The 17,586-nt window shown below is 35.5% G+C and overlaps 1 pseudogene; it reads right to left on the reverse strand.

The window, feature by feature from the left end:
* Window positions 1–7,851: 7,851 nt before the first annotated feature.
* Window positions 7,852–11,045, reverse strand: LOC145017375 (calcium-transporting ATPase 12, plasma membrane-type pseudogene; annotated as a pseudogene).
* Window positions 11,046–17,586: the final 6,541 nt, after the last annotated feature.

Raw genomic sequence — 17,586 nt, forward strand, 5'->3', positions numbered from 1 at the left:
CCTTAAACCTCCCTTGAAGAGCTTATATGTGTTTTGGTGCCATTTTGTGAAGGTGTGAAGAAGGAGAAGAAGGAAGAAGCAAGGAGAAGTGTTGTAGTGCAAAGATCCAAGGCCAAATCAGAGCTAATTGAGGTATTTTCGGAGTTCCATCTTGTTATATGCTTTAAACTTCCATTAGAGCTCTCCTAAGAGCTAGTTAATGCTTGTTCCAAGCCTTGCACTTGCATGAACGTCTTATTAAGTCGATATATCTATGGATCTGAATGTTGGGGTGTTGTAGAGCCCAGATCTACTGTCTTTTTGGAGTTATATTGCATGATAACCATAGATCTACCCATTTTATGCATCTTTTAGCCTTATTTCCCTTATTCATGAGGTTGTGCACGTAAAGTTGGAAACTTTACGTGGTAAATCAGCTTATTGGACCCAGATCTATTAATTGTATGTGTTGGATTCAAACAAAATCAAGTAAAAATCTGTTGCATGGCGGCAACTCGGCGAGTCGGAAGAACGACTCGACGAGTTGGGTCGCGAGTCCCGAGTTCTTCAGTTTTATCAGTGTCGAGTGGACGAGGTGAGTTAGAGAGTGGACTCAGCGAGTTGAGGGTGAACTCAGTGATGGAGGGACTCGGCGAGTTGTTCATCAACTCGGCGAGTCCAAGGCAATCTTCTTGGGATCAAGAACAACTCGTCGAGTCTGTTCATACGACTCGGCGAGTCGGATGAAGATTGTCTGAGTTCTTGGATCAAGAGGGTACTCGTCGAGTCGATGCCAGACTCGACGAGTAGCAGTGAGTAAGAGTGAAAGTAAGAGTGGGACTCGGCGAGTTGGGTGGCCCAACTCGGTGAGTCAGCCCAAAAGATAATTGACTTTGACCGAGGGTAAAAGAGTCATTTTACCCCAAGCGCAGTGTTTAGTATTTGATTGAGTGTGTTTATGGACTTGTAGCCGAGGAGATTCAGGAGCAGCCGCCGTTAGCTTCCCGAGCCACACACTCAGCAGCCAGCTTACGAGGTGAGTTTCCTTCCAGTAGGAACGGGTCTAAGGCCACAATGCCGGCCCGTTCAGTTAGCAGTAGTTTCCGGATTTAGGTCCGATGCAGTAGTTGGTATGTTCGATGCCTTCGTGGTTCGAACAGGATTTGTGTGCTATGTTTTATGTGTTAAGTACTATGTGTTCCGGGCCACGGCCCGATGTAGCATGTCGTACATGTGTTATGCTAGTTGATGTGTTATGCTATGCCATGTTCAGTCAGACAGTTCCGGACTTCGGTCCGATGCAGTTAGTTCCGGACTTCGGTCCGATGCAGGGGACAAGGTCCCAGTCAGTTCCGGACTTCGGTCCGATGCAGTTAGTTCCGGACTTTGGTCCGATGCAGGGGACAAGGTCCCAGTCAGTTCCGGACTTCGGTCCGATGCAGTTTCCGGGCTTCGGCCCGATGCAGTGGGCAAGGCCCAATATGTGTTTATATGTTATTGTATGGTATGTGGTAGTTTGGGGGAGCTCACTAAGCTTCGTGCTTACAGGTTCAGTTTGGTTTCAGGTACTTCCGCAAGCAAAGGGAAGAGCTCGGGGTGACAGCATCGCACACACCACAGCATAGCTTTTATCCTGGGGATGTCTTTTGATGTTTTGGATTGATGTTGTATGATACAGTTTTCCGCACAATATTTTATTATGTTTTGGGGATACATCGCGTATGTTTTATGTTATGATACTTATATTACGGTTTAGATTATATTGAAAAACGAAAATTTTTGGGTCGTGTTTTTGGGTCGTTTCAAGTATGAATAGTACGCTCACTCTAACCATTAGTCTACATGTGGGAAGTCGTGCTGAAATGCAAAAGAGTACCCAAATCCTCATGAAATCACTTCCAAAACCTGGAAGTAAACGAACATCCATATCTGAAACAACTGAAACTGGCACCCCATGCCCACAACCTTTCAAATGTAGATGTCTGCTAGTTTCTCGGCAGAGATACTCTCCTGAATCGGGATGAAGTGTGCACTCTTGGTCAATCAATCCATGATGACCCATATCAAATCCAGATATAGATGTCTGCTAGCTTCTCCACAGAGATACTTTCCTAGATCTAACATTCTTTCTTCATAAAATGACCATAAACTTTTGCATGTTTGGTCCTCAACCATCAAGATACAAACTTTATCATCAACGAACCTCAAAAACCTAAAAAGAACAACTCAAGACCTTTGGAGTATCATTTACTTATAAGATTCATCTTATGGGACCAAAGAGTATAAGATTTTACCCACGTACAAGATCTATAGTAAAGAATCATAAAGTTCAAGGCTTTATACCTTCTGAGGCTTGCAAAGATGTTGAAGATTCTAGATCTTCAAGCTCTAACTCAACCAATGCTTCACCACCAAGATTCTTCTTCTTCTTCAAGGTACCTAAAAACACCACAAGATCACAACAAAGGCTCAAGAAAACTCAAATGGAGGCTAGGGTTTCGTGGGGATCTTTTTAGGGTAAGGAGGTTAATGAGGGAGCAACATCAAGGTCCATAATGTTGCTTACTTGCTTAAATATGGGCCAGACCCTAAAAATTAGGGTTTGTGGTATGAGCGAGTAAGCCTAGCATACGCTAAGGTATGCCCAACGTACCAAGGGATCCCCGTGTCCGAATTAAAGAGAGTACACCATGCGTACTCCAAGTTACGCCTAGTGTAACAAGATCCAAAATGAAAACTTTTATGGCCAAACTAAAAGATACATGATAATCGAGTGTTACAGTTGATTTGGTGAAAATTGATCTGGAAAACGACGAAGTTGGTAAACATATTTGGAGTAACAATTCGCACTTGCATAGGGTAGAATTGCCTAACATTTTGATATTGAAATTGTGGAGGAGATTGAATGAGGGCATCAAGTTGGGGACGATAAACCCCTTGAAATGGATCGATAATGAAAATGTTTCAAGTTGGGGTGCTTGAACTTGAAACATTGGTTTTTTTCTTCTTCCGGAGTTTGGGGTTGAATTGTTAGGATTCTTTTTTTTTTAATTGAGAAATTGATAGAAGAAGTTGGTAATTGAAGAATAAAATATTAAGGTATTTATAGATGTGTAAAATAGTAAAACACACACACACACACACACACACACATATATATATATATATATATATATATATATATATATATATATATTGTAGCCATTATTAAAGAAAAAAAAAAGTATATATATTTTCTAAAATAATCGTTGGAACAACTAGTAGAAAAATAAAATATAATGGACGAATGAAAGGAGAGAAATGTGGGGAGAATTTTCCCTCACTCGAATATCGCTCTGCCTATCCCGCATCCTCGGTATTGTGTTTCGAGGTGCAAGAATGTCTTCTGGTCACCTTTCCCGCTATGTACCTATAGCCTAAGAATATTCAAAACCAATTGAGCGTCTTGATGTATATGTTATTTATGGAGATTGCAAATGTCATTAAGAAAAAATGTCTTGAGAAAATAATTAGGTGAATTCTCAAAACAAAGTATCTAGTAGCACTACAAAAACAAGTCTAAAATTCTCATTGTATCTTATGCGTTAGAAATGTAAAATAATACAATATTATCTATATCACAAAATAAGAAGCAACCAATAGCTACTTTCATCACAAAAGTCGAAAGCCAAAAGGCAATTTCTAAAGTCGGTTAAACCTTGTCATGTCCTAAAATATTCGGTTAAAGTATGGCTCGTAGTCCTATCGGTACCAGAGGTGAATAAACCGGTTTAGATTATTGTATAATCGAAAAAAATTAACTAGATTTTAGTATATTTGGTCCGGATAAATCGGATACATTGGATATAAATCAAATACTTGAGATTTTGAAACCAATATTAAGGAAAAAAATTATATATATATATATATATATATATATATATATATATATATATATATATATATATATTCTATCCAAAATCCGAGAAAGGGTATGTTTGTTTTTATCTTTTAAAATAACTTTTAGTCTTTATCTTTTCCTAAAAGTTAAAAAGGAACTAAAAGATGTTTGGTAAACGGAAAAGATCTTTTAAAAGCAACTTTTCAGAAAGAAGGAAAATGAGCATTTTGAAAAGTTACGTGAACATAACTTTTTGTAACTTTTGAACCCCCTAAAACTTAAATTACTTTTATACCTCCAACTACCCTAATCAATTGAAGATGCGTTCTTCTCTTCTCGTTCTCATTTTGTCCGCTCCTCGTTCTTCTCTTTTCTCTGTTGTTCATCGATCTCCAAAGTAGTCAGCGATCTTCCTCCAAAGTCGTTGGCGGTCTTCTTCCAAGTCAACGATCTTCTCTGTCGGCGTCTCTCCCTCTCCGACCAAGTAAGTGCAAACTCCGACTTTGGTTTTATTTGTCTTGATTTTCGATTTTCATTAGCAAAGAAAATGTCACCTTTCAATTTTCCTTGCACTGTATGTGATTTATTCCTTTGATTTCGATTTTCCTTGCAATGTATGTCATTTGTTCCTTTAATTTGCTCCTTGTATGGATATGTGTTGACTGTAAATTGATGAATATTGTGTTAACAGTTATAGATTTGTGAAATTGATGATTTACTGAATAATAATTAGTGAAATTGATCAAATATGGATGATATTGATAAAGTGATGAAATTTTTTTGTTCACTGGAACCGATTTGTGTTGTTAACAGGTACCCATTTGTAAAAATTATTCAAATTTCTTTATTCTGGTTTGTGTTGTTTTCTTCCATTGTTCTATTTTTTCTGTTTTAATTAAACTATAGTTCATGAATCGTATGAAAGATTGATTAGCAATTGTTTAAAGGGATGATAACTTGAAAGGGCAACGAACTTTCAACTTTGTTCACATTTAGTCATTAAACTTTTTTCCGTTATTTATTTGCCACTGAACTATTAAAATTGTTCACATTTTACCCTAATGACCGGTTGTTACCGGTCATAAGGGTAAATTGTGAACAGTTTCAATAGTTCAGTGACAAATAGATAACGAAAAAAAAATTTAATGATTAAATGTAAACAAAATCGAAAGTTCGTTTCCCTCTAAAAATGTTCAATGATTAAATATGAACAAACTTCATCTTGTATTATGTTTTAGCAAATTATTAATTTTTGTTAAATTCTAACAACATTTGTTGATAAAGAAATCTATGAAATAAAAAAGGGAGAATTGCATATATGCCCTTCTTAAACATCAAAATATCATATTTACCCAACTTAATTTCTAAATATCATATTTACCCTTCATAAAATTTCTAAATATCATATTTACCATTCATAAAATTTCAAAATATCATATATATCCTTTTTAAACATCAAAATATCATATATGTCCTTCTTAAATATAAAAATATCATATATGTATTTTTAAACATCAAAATGTCAATGGTAATATCTAAAATATCATCCATCTACAACATAATAATAATTAACAACAAAAACTAAACAATCAAAATATACATTCTATAGAGTGGTTTGAAGATAAATCTTTTTGTTTGTCAAGAGGAAGACATTCCAACAATTTACAAGTTCACATTCTATAATCATACACGCAAGGATAATATGGTTAAAACTTTTAATTATTATAATAACTAGTTTATAACCCGTAGGAACCACGGTTATAAAATTAATTAAACTTTTATAATAAAAACTCAAATTGATTAATCAATTATTTTAAATAAATTACTAATTAAAAGATATTTTTATTAGTTATGTGAAATTATAATCGTTAATTCAAATAAATATGTAAAATTAATTTTCAATATATATTAGACATTTTTTATTTGTGTACTAATGAAAACAATAATATAAAATTTAAAATTTAAAATAGAGAAATCAATACATTGATAAATAACATCATATTAATGAGGAGGTCTAATAAATTTAATGTGGAGAACTAATAAATTGACAAGTGGTAATACATTAATTAAGAGGTCTAATATGATGACACATGGTAAAAGAACTACTCTTTTATTAGTATAGAGATTCTAAGGTATAAAAATGATTATAAAATATTAAGAACATTATAAAAAAGAATTTGGGCAAATATGATATTTTGAAGGTTTATGAATAGTAAATATGATATTGAGAAATCAAGTTGGACAAATATGATATTTTAAAGTTTAAGATATATGAAATTCTCCAAAAAAAAAACCCGAAAATTATATTAAAAAAAAACGAAAACCAAAATCATATTGGAAATTTTGATTTTTTATTTTTGAAAATACCAAACCATGGGTATTTTTTATTTTGGTTTCGGTTTTTCGTTTCTTTAATATATTTTTCGGGGTTTTGTTTTTTTTTTCCATAGATTTATTGATCAACAAATGTTGCTAGAATTTAACAATATAAATAATTTGTTAAAACATAATATAAGAGGAAATTTGTTCACATTTAATCATTGAACTTTTTTAGAGGGAAACAGACTTTTGATTTTGTTCACATTTAGGCACTAATTTTTTTTTCGTTATCTATTTGCCACTGAACTATTGAAAATGTCCACATTTTACCCTTATGACCGGTAACAACCGGTCATAAAGGTAAAATGTGAACAGTTTCAATAGTTCAGTGACAAATAAATAACGAAAAAAAATTAGTGACTAAATGTGAACAAAATCGAAAGTTGGTTACCTTTTCAAGTCATTATCCTTTGTTTAAATTGTTCAATCCAAATATTTTTTTTAAAACAACTTTTGACTTTTGCTTCTCAAAAACTAATCTAAACATCTTTTATAAAAAGTCATTTTACAAAAAAATCAGTTTACAAAAAAAAGAAAAGAAAAAAGACTTTTAAAAATAAAAAGATATCTCAATCACCCGATAGAAAACCTCGATTAAAAAAAATCTGGTTTATGAACCTCTGCACGGTACGGTCCTAAAATAGCTCAAATAAAACCCAACTAAAGGCTTGAAAAAATAAATAAATAAATAAATAAAATCTCCACTAAAATCTGTAAACTTATTTGGTCCGGTCTATTGGGAGAAAAGCTGATGTTAAGCTCGGTTCAGTTTCAGGCCAATTCGGCCCACATGCCGAGTAGTTTTGTGCGGTTCTATGGATCTATCAAATATTCCACATTTCAAAAAAAAGACACAAAAAGCATGTAAAATTCTCTTCGTTCCGTGAATGGTAGTTCCTCCTTTCATGTCGATTTCAACTAGTGACTACAGATTTTTCCTGTTGCTTCTGTAACACTGCACAACGAGCCTCTCTATCTAGGCAGAAATACTTGCTATATCTTTCCATCTTCAAACCAAAGTGCACACCCTCACAGAAAAGGTACGTCGCAAATGCAATTACTTTTACATCACAACACACACACTCTCTGTAATGTGTAGATATATACAATGGAAAAATTAAAATTTGTCTTTGATTCTTGATTTATATTTTGATTTGAGCGGAAATTTCATGAAACTTTAATGATTTAATGGAAGTTCATCTCGATTAGAATTTCATCAACTTCGTCAATACGTGATTGGATTGATCGAATCTAATACATATACTCTTTGACGCCAAATCCTCCCACCTTTCAACTTTAAAACTGATACCAGTAGAATAATGTATGTGTTAAAAGTTACAATAAGAATAGTGTTAAGTCAGATATGAAATTTCACCCTTGTTGATGGTGTAACTATAACAAAAGGAGCATTATATGATTATTGCATATTCTTGTCATCGGTTAATTTTTTTGAAGTAGTATGTTAAATCTCACAACTATTTGAATTTATTTTCAAACTATAATACAATACAAACACTTTTTTAGTACAAAATAGTGCTTATATGAAAATCCAGGAAATGAATATATAGACTAGAACCAATTAAGAAATGTTGTGATGGTTTATACAAGAGTGATGAAATAGAAATAAATTTTTGTTATGAAATTGTTGAAGTAATATTTACCAATAAATATTTAAAGAAATCATTAAATGAACATAGAAAATAGAAAGCTGTGAAAAACCACCTGCAACTAACATTTCCGACAAGCTACTTATTAGCTTTGAAAATGGTTTCACTGGTACTGGTATCATCTTCACAAACCATCCAATAGGCCATGAAAGAGCTGCAATAGCAATACAGATTCCCCACTGCACTCCATTTAATCTATCTGTATCCGCAAACTTCTTTAAAAACTCCACCATAACAACCTGAAGAACAACAGTCATCCCAATGATCCCAACAAACAACCTGTTCCTATGTATCCCTTTAAATATGTTCCTCTTCTCCAGCTTCCTTGAATTAAACTCATTGAACACTTGACACAACACGAAAGTATTAAAAATAATCGTATTCTTCACTCTCTCATCCACATCAAATATCTCTTTACCCCTGAACTGAAATGTCAGCAGAATGATTATCTGAAAGATCGATTGTGCAAATATGTTTCTCCACATGATGTTGGTTATCAGAGGCTCAACCCTACCAACTGGAGGCTTGTTTAGGAGTTCATCAGTTGGACGTTCTGTAGCAAGTGCCAAAGCACCCAAAGTGTCCATGATCAGATTCACCCATAACAACTGGACAGCTGTCAATGGGACATCACCCGCAGAAACCGCAGCAATGAAGTTGATAACAAGAGCTGCGATATTAACCGTGAGTTGAAACTGAATAAACTTCTGGATATTGTTATATACGCATCGGCCCCACATCAAAACAGTTGAAACAGATGCGATGTCATCATCCAAGATGACAATATCTGAGCTTTGTTTCGCGACTTCGGTTCCTTGAATCCCCATTGAAAGACCGATATCGGCTTCTTTGAGCGCGGGTGCATCGTTTGTTCCATCGCCAGTGACCGCAACCACGTGGCCTTTTCGTTTCAAACACTGCACCATTAGAAGCTTGTCAAAGGGAGAAGATCTTGCCATTACGCGAATCTTATCAACTTTTTGCATTCTTTCTTCTTCTGTTAGGTTACGAAACTCAACACCTTCTATCACTTGTTCTTCATGTACTTCTTCACTGGATTCGAGTATTCCGCATTCTGTGGCTATTGCTTTTGCTGTGAACACATTGTCTCCGGTGATCATTTTGATTTCAACCCCAGCAGACCTACAGGTTTCTATAGCTTTTTTGGCTCCTGGTCTACATGGATCTTTTAGCCCGACAATCCCTAGCAATGTTAACCCTCCTTCTGATAGTGTTTCATCTTGCTTATAAGCGAAAGCAATGCATCTTAGGCTACTCGCTGCCATTCCTTCGATTGTTTTCTCGAGTTTTTTTCTCTCATCGTCATCTATAATTGTTATACACCCGTTGCTCTCGTAATAACTTGAGCACATTGCGAGAACCATTTCAGCAGCTCCTTTCCAGTGCACGTGTATAGTGTGGTCCGCCTCACGCCTGATTAAAACCCCACTACGTTTTTTCTTTGAGTTGAACGTCTCGACGTGTACTACACTCGAACTCTTTTTCAGTTTCTCCATGTCCATTTCCAAATCTGTAATCGCCCACGATAATATCGCTTTTTCAGTTGGACTCCCGGAGTATTCGGTTACATCTCCTGATTTGAAAACCGTACCCGTGGTGTTAAACCCGATTCCTTCGTGTAGAAGTCGAAGGACTTCTTCGACGATTACATTGGAAGAACTTGAAATATACTCATGGCCGAGCCAGAACTTTGTTACAGTCATTTGATTCATGGTCAAAGTCCCAGTTTTATCGGTACATATAACAGTGGCTGAACCCATGGTCTCACATGCTGATAGCTTCCTAACCATGGCTTGATCACTCATCATTCGTTTCATGGAGTACGCGAGTGTGAGCGTGACAGCTAGCGGTAAGCCTTCCGGGATGGCCACCACCACGATGGTTACCGCCGCCGAGAAGATACGTGTAACCGAATCGAACACCTCGTTTATATTCGTTCGCTTCCCTTTATACTCTTTATTACCATATTCATCTTCTGTGTTTCCCGTGAAATAACGAATTAACATAACTGTTAAAACTAGGAAAGCGACAACGAGACCTACCTTTCCGATTGAGGATGTCAGTTTGTTGAGGCGAGCTTGTAATGGTGTTTCTTCGTTATTGTTATCGCTAGTGATTGAACTCATCATTTTCCCCCACGTGGTGTTCATCCCGACCGATAACACGAGCATCCGACAATTCCCATCAACCACTTTGGAACCGGAATACAAGAACGGATTCCGGAGGGAATCGGAAGGTATTGGTTCGCTCTCGCCAGTCATGCTTGACTCATCGATTAGAGTGGAATGCCCGTCGATGAACAGCCCATCTGCTGAAATCTGGTCTCCAATGTTTAAAATCACAACATCTCCAACGACTATATCGAATATGGATATCTTTTGTCTTCTTCTATCTCTAACAACATCAATCTTGATATTATCACTTATTTTCGACAAATTGTGGAACTGACCCTCTTGTCTGAAGTTACTAATTGCGGAGACAACGATAACAAGAAATACCGCGAGGAATATGCTTCCACCTTCATACCATCCTTCTCCAATTCCGTGTTCTTTGATTCCAAATCCAAGAGAAAGTGTGGCACAACCGAGTAGTATAAGAATGGTTATATCTTTAAAAGCCTCCATAACAAAATAAAGCAAACCCTTTGGAGGTTGCTTTGTGTAAGTATTCGAACCGAACACGGTTCGAATACTATCTAAATCTCGAGAGTTCATCCCACTCTCGAGATTAGTTCGGAGCGCATTGGCTAAGCCATTGATGCCGCCAAACTCGTGCAACTTTTCAAAGTCTTTGTTTTTTAGGGTGTCACTGAGCTGTGTCGGATTAACATCCAACACAACACTGATACCCTTCTTGGGAACATGATGTGGGATGATTTCAACAACGGAATAGGAAGGGATGGAGATGATATCTGAAATTGGTAGTGAGTTGGAGACAATGTTTTTGGCGATGGAAACCATGGTGTTGGAGAAGTAAATGGTGAAGTATGCACGACGCCATCTTTTTTTAGCGATTGTGAGGGTGGCTTTGCTTATGTTGTACAACATGATGCCGATGTCGTGTGTTTGGAATTCTTGTACCATTTTGATTGCAAAAGTTGGAAAATGTGAAAGGGGTTGAAGATGGTGTTGTGTATTGTTTCCCGGCTACGGTCTATAATTTATATACCCAAGATATCCCAGATACGTCCAAGGAAACTTCCAAGAACTTGGAATTTATCTCATCTGCCATACTGTATTTATGCAAATAATTAAAAAAGTATATTTATTTATTATACTCGGTTCCTATTTACCGAGGAACTTTTTACGTCTTTATAGTAATATTCCTGGTACCTTCGTACCTATGTCATTCTGAATAGAGCAAATAGCAGGTAACGAGGTATTTTCACTTGAGGTTAATTACTTCTATATAACTTGTTTTCAAAATCAAAATTTTAATGTTTATGTTATAATAGTTATAGGTCGTTAAACTTCGATTTTAAAAGGGTAATTAAAATATAAATTCGTAAATACTAGGTGTAATTTTCTTAATAGCTAGTATAGTTTTCTTGAAATTTAATGGGAATTATATAGAATTATTCTTTAATTAAGTCAACAAAGCATTGTCACGAAAAAAGTTCAAACAATGTACCAAATTCGTGTCAAGCCAATAAAGGAATGAGGTAGTTTGTTTCTTGGTGCCATGGAGTGTGCGTGACGTTGTTACATCACTTTTTTTTTTTTTCAAACAACAATAAATATAATGTGTTAGAATTTTTTTTTCTCACGAAATCTATTCCTGTAGTCAAAACAAAATTAATAACGCTACCGCGTAATGTCTTAACTCTCGTTTTATTTGTTACAATTAGAGAAGAATTACTTAGCAATAAAGCAATATATATCTACTTGTTGCCCGCGGCATGGAGATAAATTAAAATAGTGAAACTTAACAATGTAAATGTATTAGATACTCTTCACATACAAACATATATTAAAATATTATTACCTCCTTAAATAATATATAGGTGCGAGAACGAGATATAAAAATCCAAACCGGTCGACATTGTAGAAAGATCGAATTTAACCGTCAACATTATTTTACTAGACTATATTCGGTGGATTAGCTGAAAAGCTAGTTATTAAATAAAAAAATAATTTATAGCTGAAAAGCTACCTGATAAAAAATAACGTTTGGTAAAACTAACTGAAAAGCTAGCTGAAATATATAAAATTACATAAAATGACATGTAAGAAATATGTGTTTTTATAATTAATTAAGGGGTGTATTTGGAAAATTGTAAAAAAGTTCCTAAAAAACTAGTTTAAGGCTATGTTTGGCGGACTAGCTGAAAAGTTAAATAAAAAGTTAGTTGATAGCTGAAAAGCTAGTTGGTAAAAAATAACGTTTGGTAAAACTAGCTGAAAAGCTAGCTATATGTGTTTCTATAATTAATTAAGGGGTGTATTTGGAAAATCTAAAAAAAAAAAAAAAAAAAAAAAAAAAAAAAAAAAAAAAAACTCCTAAAAAACTAATCTAAGTAACTTTTCAAAAAGCTAGCTTATCAGCTACTTTTTAGTTTATCAAACACGACAACATAAAAAAACTCGAAAAATAAACTAGCTTATCAGCTAGCTGTGGCGCGCCAAACACAGCCTAAGTAGCTTTTCAAATAGTTAGCTTATAAGCTACTCTTTGGGTTACCAAACACGACAATATAAAAAAGCTCAAAAAATAAGCTAGCTTATCAACTAGCTGAGGCGCGCCAAACACAGCCTAAATCAAATTTTGCTAAATTTTATAGAGTCCAAATAAACCGGATAAATTAAATGACAAAGTTATATGAAAAATAGAATGATAATAGTGTTGAATAGTTGTGGATAGCCTAATATGAATAACATGATTTTATTTGATTCCCATTAAATTATTTGTGATAAATAGTCAATAACAATTGAGATCATATTTTGACGTAAAACTGAACACATGGTATGAGAAAATTTTCCTATAAAGTCGATACAAAAAGTACTTTCTATTGCAAGTTTCACTAAAAGTAGTTTATGACTTTAAATGAAATCTAAACCGTCATCTAAACCGTCAAAATTTCAAGGTTCTTGACAAAATTCACCGGTTTTATGGAATTTATACGACACTCGAATATATAAATGCTAAAAATCTTTTAAAACTAAACATATCGACTTCGGAGTCCTAAATAAAAGAACTCGAGTCTAAAGCTATCGTGAGCAGCTTGACAAAACGTGAGCTAGTCGACATATTTATGTCAGTCATGCAAATTATTACAAATCTCCCGTGAAGTTAAAAAAAAAGGGAGATGTTAACTTACAGGTGTTTTTGCTTCCGGTATGGGTTTACGCGGCGGCAGGTCGGTGAAGCGAAAGCGTATCAAATGGTTTACAATAATTACATTCTAGAAATTAAGGGCAATTAATTAGGATACAAAATGAATTTAAATTTTATAATCGGAAAAAAAATATATCGATCAGATCTAGTTTTATGGTATGTTCCATATTTTATGTGTTTTTATTGTTTATTAAAAAAAACATGAAATTAAAGAAAGAACTCTGCGATCGTAACACCCCCTGTGTGTGGTGTACTGTACATTGCGGTATATGGTATTGCACCGTAGTTTGCAATAAACATCTCACCGACCCCCACAAAAAATAAGGTATGTGTCCCACACATTACTGTTTCACCGCAACTCAAATTTGAACTTTAACCGACAGTTGGTAAATGGCTAGAATATTGATTTTTTATTTCAAAAAACACTATAAATACGCAGTCATCTATTATATTTTTCACACACAAATCATTCTCGATTCATACCAAAATGAATTCAAACAACTATAAATTTACTGTTCGTAGCAAATCGCGTACAAATACTCGTCCGTTTGAATACCATGATTTGACCACTGGCATTACAAGGAAAGACTATGACTTCGCCCATTGCAGAAAGTGAATGCAAGACTATGATTTGGTTCATAGCATTCACTCGGGGTTGAGATAGACTCATTATTTTATCTATGATTGTTATGTATGTTATATATAGGGGTGTGCATGGGTCGGTTTGGGTCGGTTTTGGACTCAAATCCAACCCAACCCATAAATGATCGGTTTCTGGTTTTTAGAACCCAATAGGATCGGTTTTTGGTCGGTTCGGTTTCTTGGGTTCTGAGGTCGGTTTGGGCGGTTTTTCGGTTTCTTGGGTTCAACCCATACACTCACGGGTTCTGGGTTTAAACCCATGGGTTTAAGGTTTTAACCCATTTTTCATAAATGAAGCAACAAGTCAGATACTTCAAAAAATAACAAATTTAAGTTAAGTACTTCAAAAAACATGAGTCTTACACAAATTGTCAATTACAAGTTACAACTAAAGCCCGAAATAGTCTATTACAACTAAAACACAATCAAGTATGGATGGTTTCTCGGGTTGGATGGGTCGGTTTCTTGGGGCGGTTTGTCGGTTTTAAGTATGAGTCGGTTTCTTGGGTTGGATGGGTCGGTTTCTGGTTAGAAACCGAACCCGAACCCGATTTTTCGGTTTCTAAAAATATCAAACCCAAACCGTCGGTTTTGCTTCGGTTTCGGTTTTTTCGGTTTCGGTTTTGTCGGTTTTAGTCGGTTTCTCGGTTTTTTGGTTTGGGTTTGCTCACCCCTAGTTATATACATGTTGATAGGAGAGTTGGTAAGTCGGAGTTAGAGGCAAGTACTTTGTCTGGATGCCTTGTATATATGATGAAATATGTGATGTAACGAGGAACTCATTAAGATTTATGCTTATAATTGTGGATATAAATGTTTTGTAGGTTGTTCGGGAGAAGAGTTTGGTTGGACTGTACACACACATCGAAAATAATGATTTTTGTTGTCTTGTAATTCAACTCTAATAACATTATGGTTTCAAAAAAATTGAATGTTACTTATTGTTTTTAAGTTAAAAGTTTTAAATGGTTAATCTATTTTAAAAATAGAAAATATTTTTGTAATTTTCGGGACGTTACAAGTTGGTATCAGAGCCTTAATTTAATGGATTTGGTTATTCTCAATGACTACCTTTTTAGTGAATTCATTGCTTGCTCTAGTGGTTTTTTTACTCGAATATGAGTCGTCCTTTGTATCTCAATCCTTCTGCAGAAGTTTCGATATGTCCCTTGGGGAGTTGGAGTGTCTGTTGTGAGTTCCCATCGCTAACGAACACAAGGTTTCTACTTCGAGCGTCTCCCGTAATTGTATTTTGGGGATATTTGGGGTGTCTTACCTGATTGATCCGACTTCGATCCCTATGGGGACGTGTGCATGATTGTAGGATTGGAGTGGCTGAGCATGTTTGGAACTCTGATTGACTGAGAGAAAGAGACAACTAGTGGTGGTTCGAACCCCAAGTGAGGAAGAACTAACCATTTATGGAGAGGGTACCAGGGTTGGTTCATCTTTCAGTTCTGCTGTCAGGGCTAAGCAGTGTCTTCAGCATTGATGTTTCGGTTATCTCACGTATGTAGTCGACACTCGGGTTGAATGGAAAAAGTCGGTTATTGATGTGTAGGTAGTTTGGGAGTTTATAGATCTCTTCCTGGGAGATTTACCAGGCGTTCCTCCCGTGAGACATGTGGAGTTTAGGATCGATTTGATTTGTGGTGCGGCCTCGATTTCTAAGGCATCGTATCGCCTCGCGTCACCTTAGATGCAAGAGTTGTCCTCACAACTACAGGAGCTATTGGGCAAGGATTTTATCTGACTGAGTAGCTCACCTTGGGGATCACCGATCCTTTTTGTCAAAAATAAGGATGGTTCTCATCGATGTGCATTGATTACATGGAGTTAAACAGGTTGACAGTGAAGAATGGTTATCCACTCCCAATAATTGATGACTTTTTCGATCAGCTGGGTGCATCTTGGCTCTCCAAGATCGATTTGAGGTCGGGATACCACCAAATGATATTTGGAGAGTATGACATTGACAAGATGGCCTTACGAACTCAATATAGACATTATGAATTCGTGGTAATGTCATTCGGGCTCACCAATGCACCTGCAACATTCATGGATTTGATGAATCGGGTGAGCAGGTGGATGCTCGATCTGTCAGTTATCGTGTTTTCTAATGAGATTATGGTCTACTCCAAGACCAACGAGTAGCATGAGGAACACCTACGGGAGTTACTTCGAATGTTGAGGAAGGATAGGTTATATGCCAAGTTCTCCAAGTGTAGCATCTATGATTCCAAGGTATTGCTAATTTATTTAATATTGCATTTATTTGTTTCGGGCCATGAAGTTGTTTGGGCTTAGAGGTTGGGCCTCTTCATGTTTGGGCTAGCTGAAGTCGTACGCTGGGCGTAAGCCTGGCATACGTCGAGGGTAGTAAGATCAAGGAAAACGCGGAGCCATGCACGTATGCATAGCATACAAAGTGGTACGCGCAACGTACGTGTGCTAACTCAAAACCCTAATTTTTAGGGTTCAAGCCATATAAATATGTCATTGTATCCCATGCCCCAGCCTCCTTATTAGCCTCCTTAGCTAAGAAACCCTAAAATCTAACCCTTATCATCCTTGTGTGTTCTTGACCTTGTGGATATCATTTTTGGTAGCTTGGAGCCATGGAAAGAAGAAAAGGAAGTTGGTGAAGGAGAGTTAGTGAAGCTTGAGCTTGAAGATCTGAATGCCCACTCTCGTTGCATCTCTCACATGCAATGAAATACACACATATGATATGGGATAAAGCAGTAGTTGATGAAGATGACCATAGATGGTTAATGGAGGGGAGTGAGAAAAAGAATGTTGATTTGTTGTGCTATCTGCAAATGGCGATGAAGTTTGTTATACCGATGGGGGAAAATGGTCCTAATGAAAGGCTATGATGAAAGGCTAATACGGAAGAAGTTGTTTAGTGTAACTTTTAGGGTAATTAACAGTTTTGATCCCTAATATATAGATGTTTTGATATTTCTGCCCAAGGATGCGTTTGGGGGAAGAATAATGGTTTATATGGTTTGTAAAAGATAATTTTGCCATCACATGTGTTGTACATGTTTAGACTTAACAAACCAAAAATAAAGGAGTAGTCCATAAGGACCATCCAATAAATGTTTTTAAACCACAATAACCATCCTTGAAGACGATAAAAAAAAAAAAAAAAAAAAAAAAAAAAAAAAAGGACCGAACTTGGTTTTTTTGAAAATTATAGGGACCATTTATGAATATTTCCTATATAATATGTCAAAGCCTTAAATATTTGGTTTAAATAAATAAATAATTAATAATAAAACAAAACTTACACTACAATCTAATCCAAATAAAAATATATTGAATTTAGTTTTCTTTTAAGTACTTTTATTTATTTCATTTTTGCATGACGGAGATAACACTTAGGGAGTGGTTTTATGGATATGCTCAACATTGTCCAAGTATTCTCATATATGATGAGACAACCGAAGTTGATCTCTCAAAAACTTGATCTTCGGTCGTAACAACATTTCCAAGTTTTTAAAAGTAAAATAATATCCTAAAATAAATTGACTTTGACCTTCTTAATATGGATTAATAGATTTACGGTATATTTTTAATGCACACATTGTTTAACATTATATATTCAAAATGTTAAATTATGTTTATTATAATATAATATTTATAACCATGAGTCGTTTGATAATTGTTGACTGGGTT

Source organism: Lactuca saligna, chromosome 9, assembly GCF_052625555.1.
Source record: "Lactuca saligna cultivar CGN05327 chromosome 9, ASM5262555v1, whole genome shotgun sequence".
NCBI classification, from domain to species: domain Eukaryota; kingdom Viridiplantae; phylum Streptophyta; class Magnoliopsida; order Asterales; family Asteraceae; genus Lactuca; species Lactuca saligna.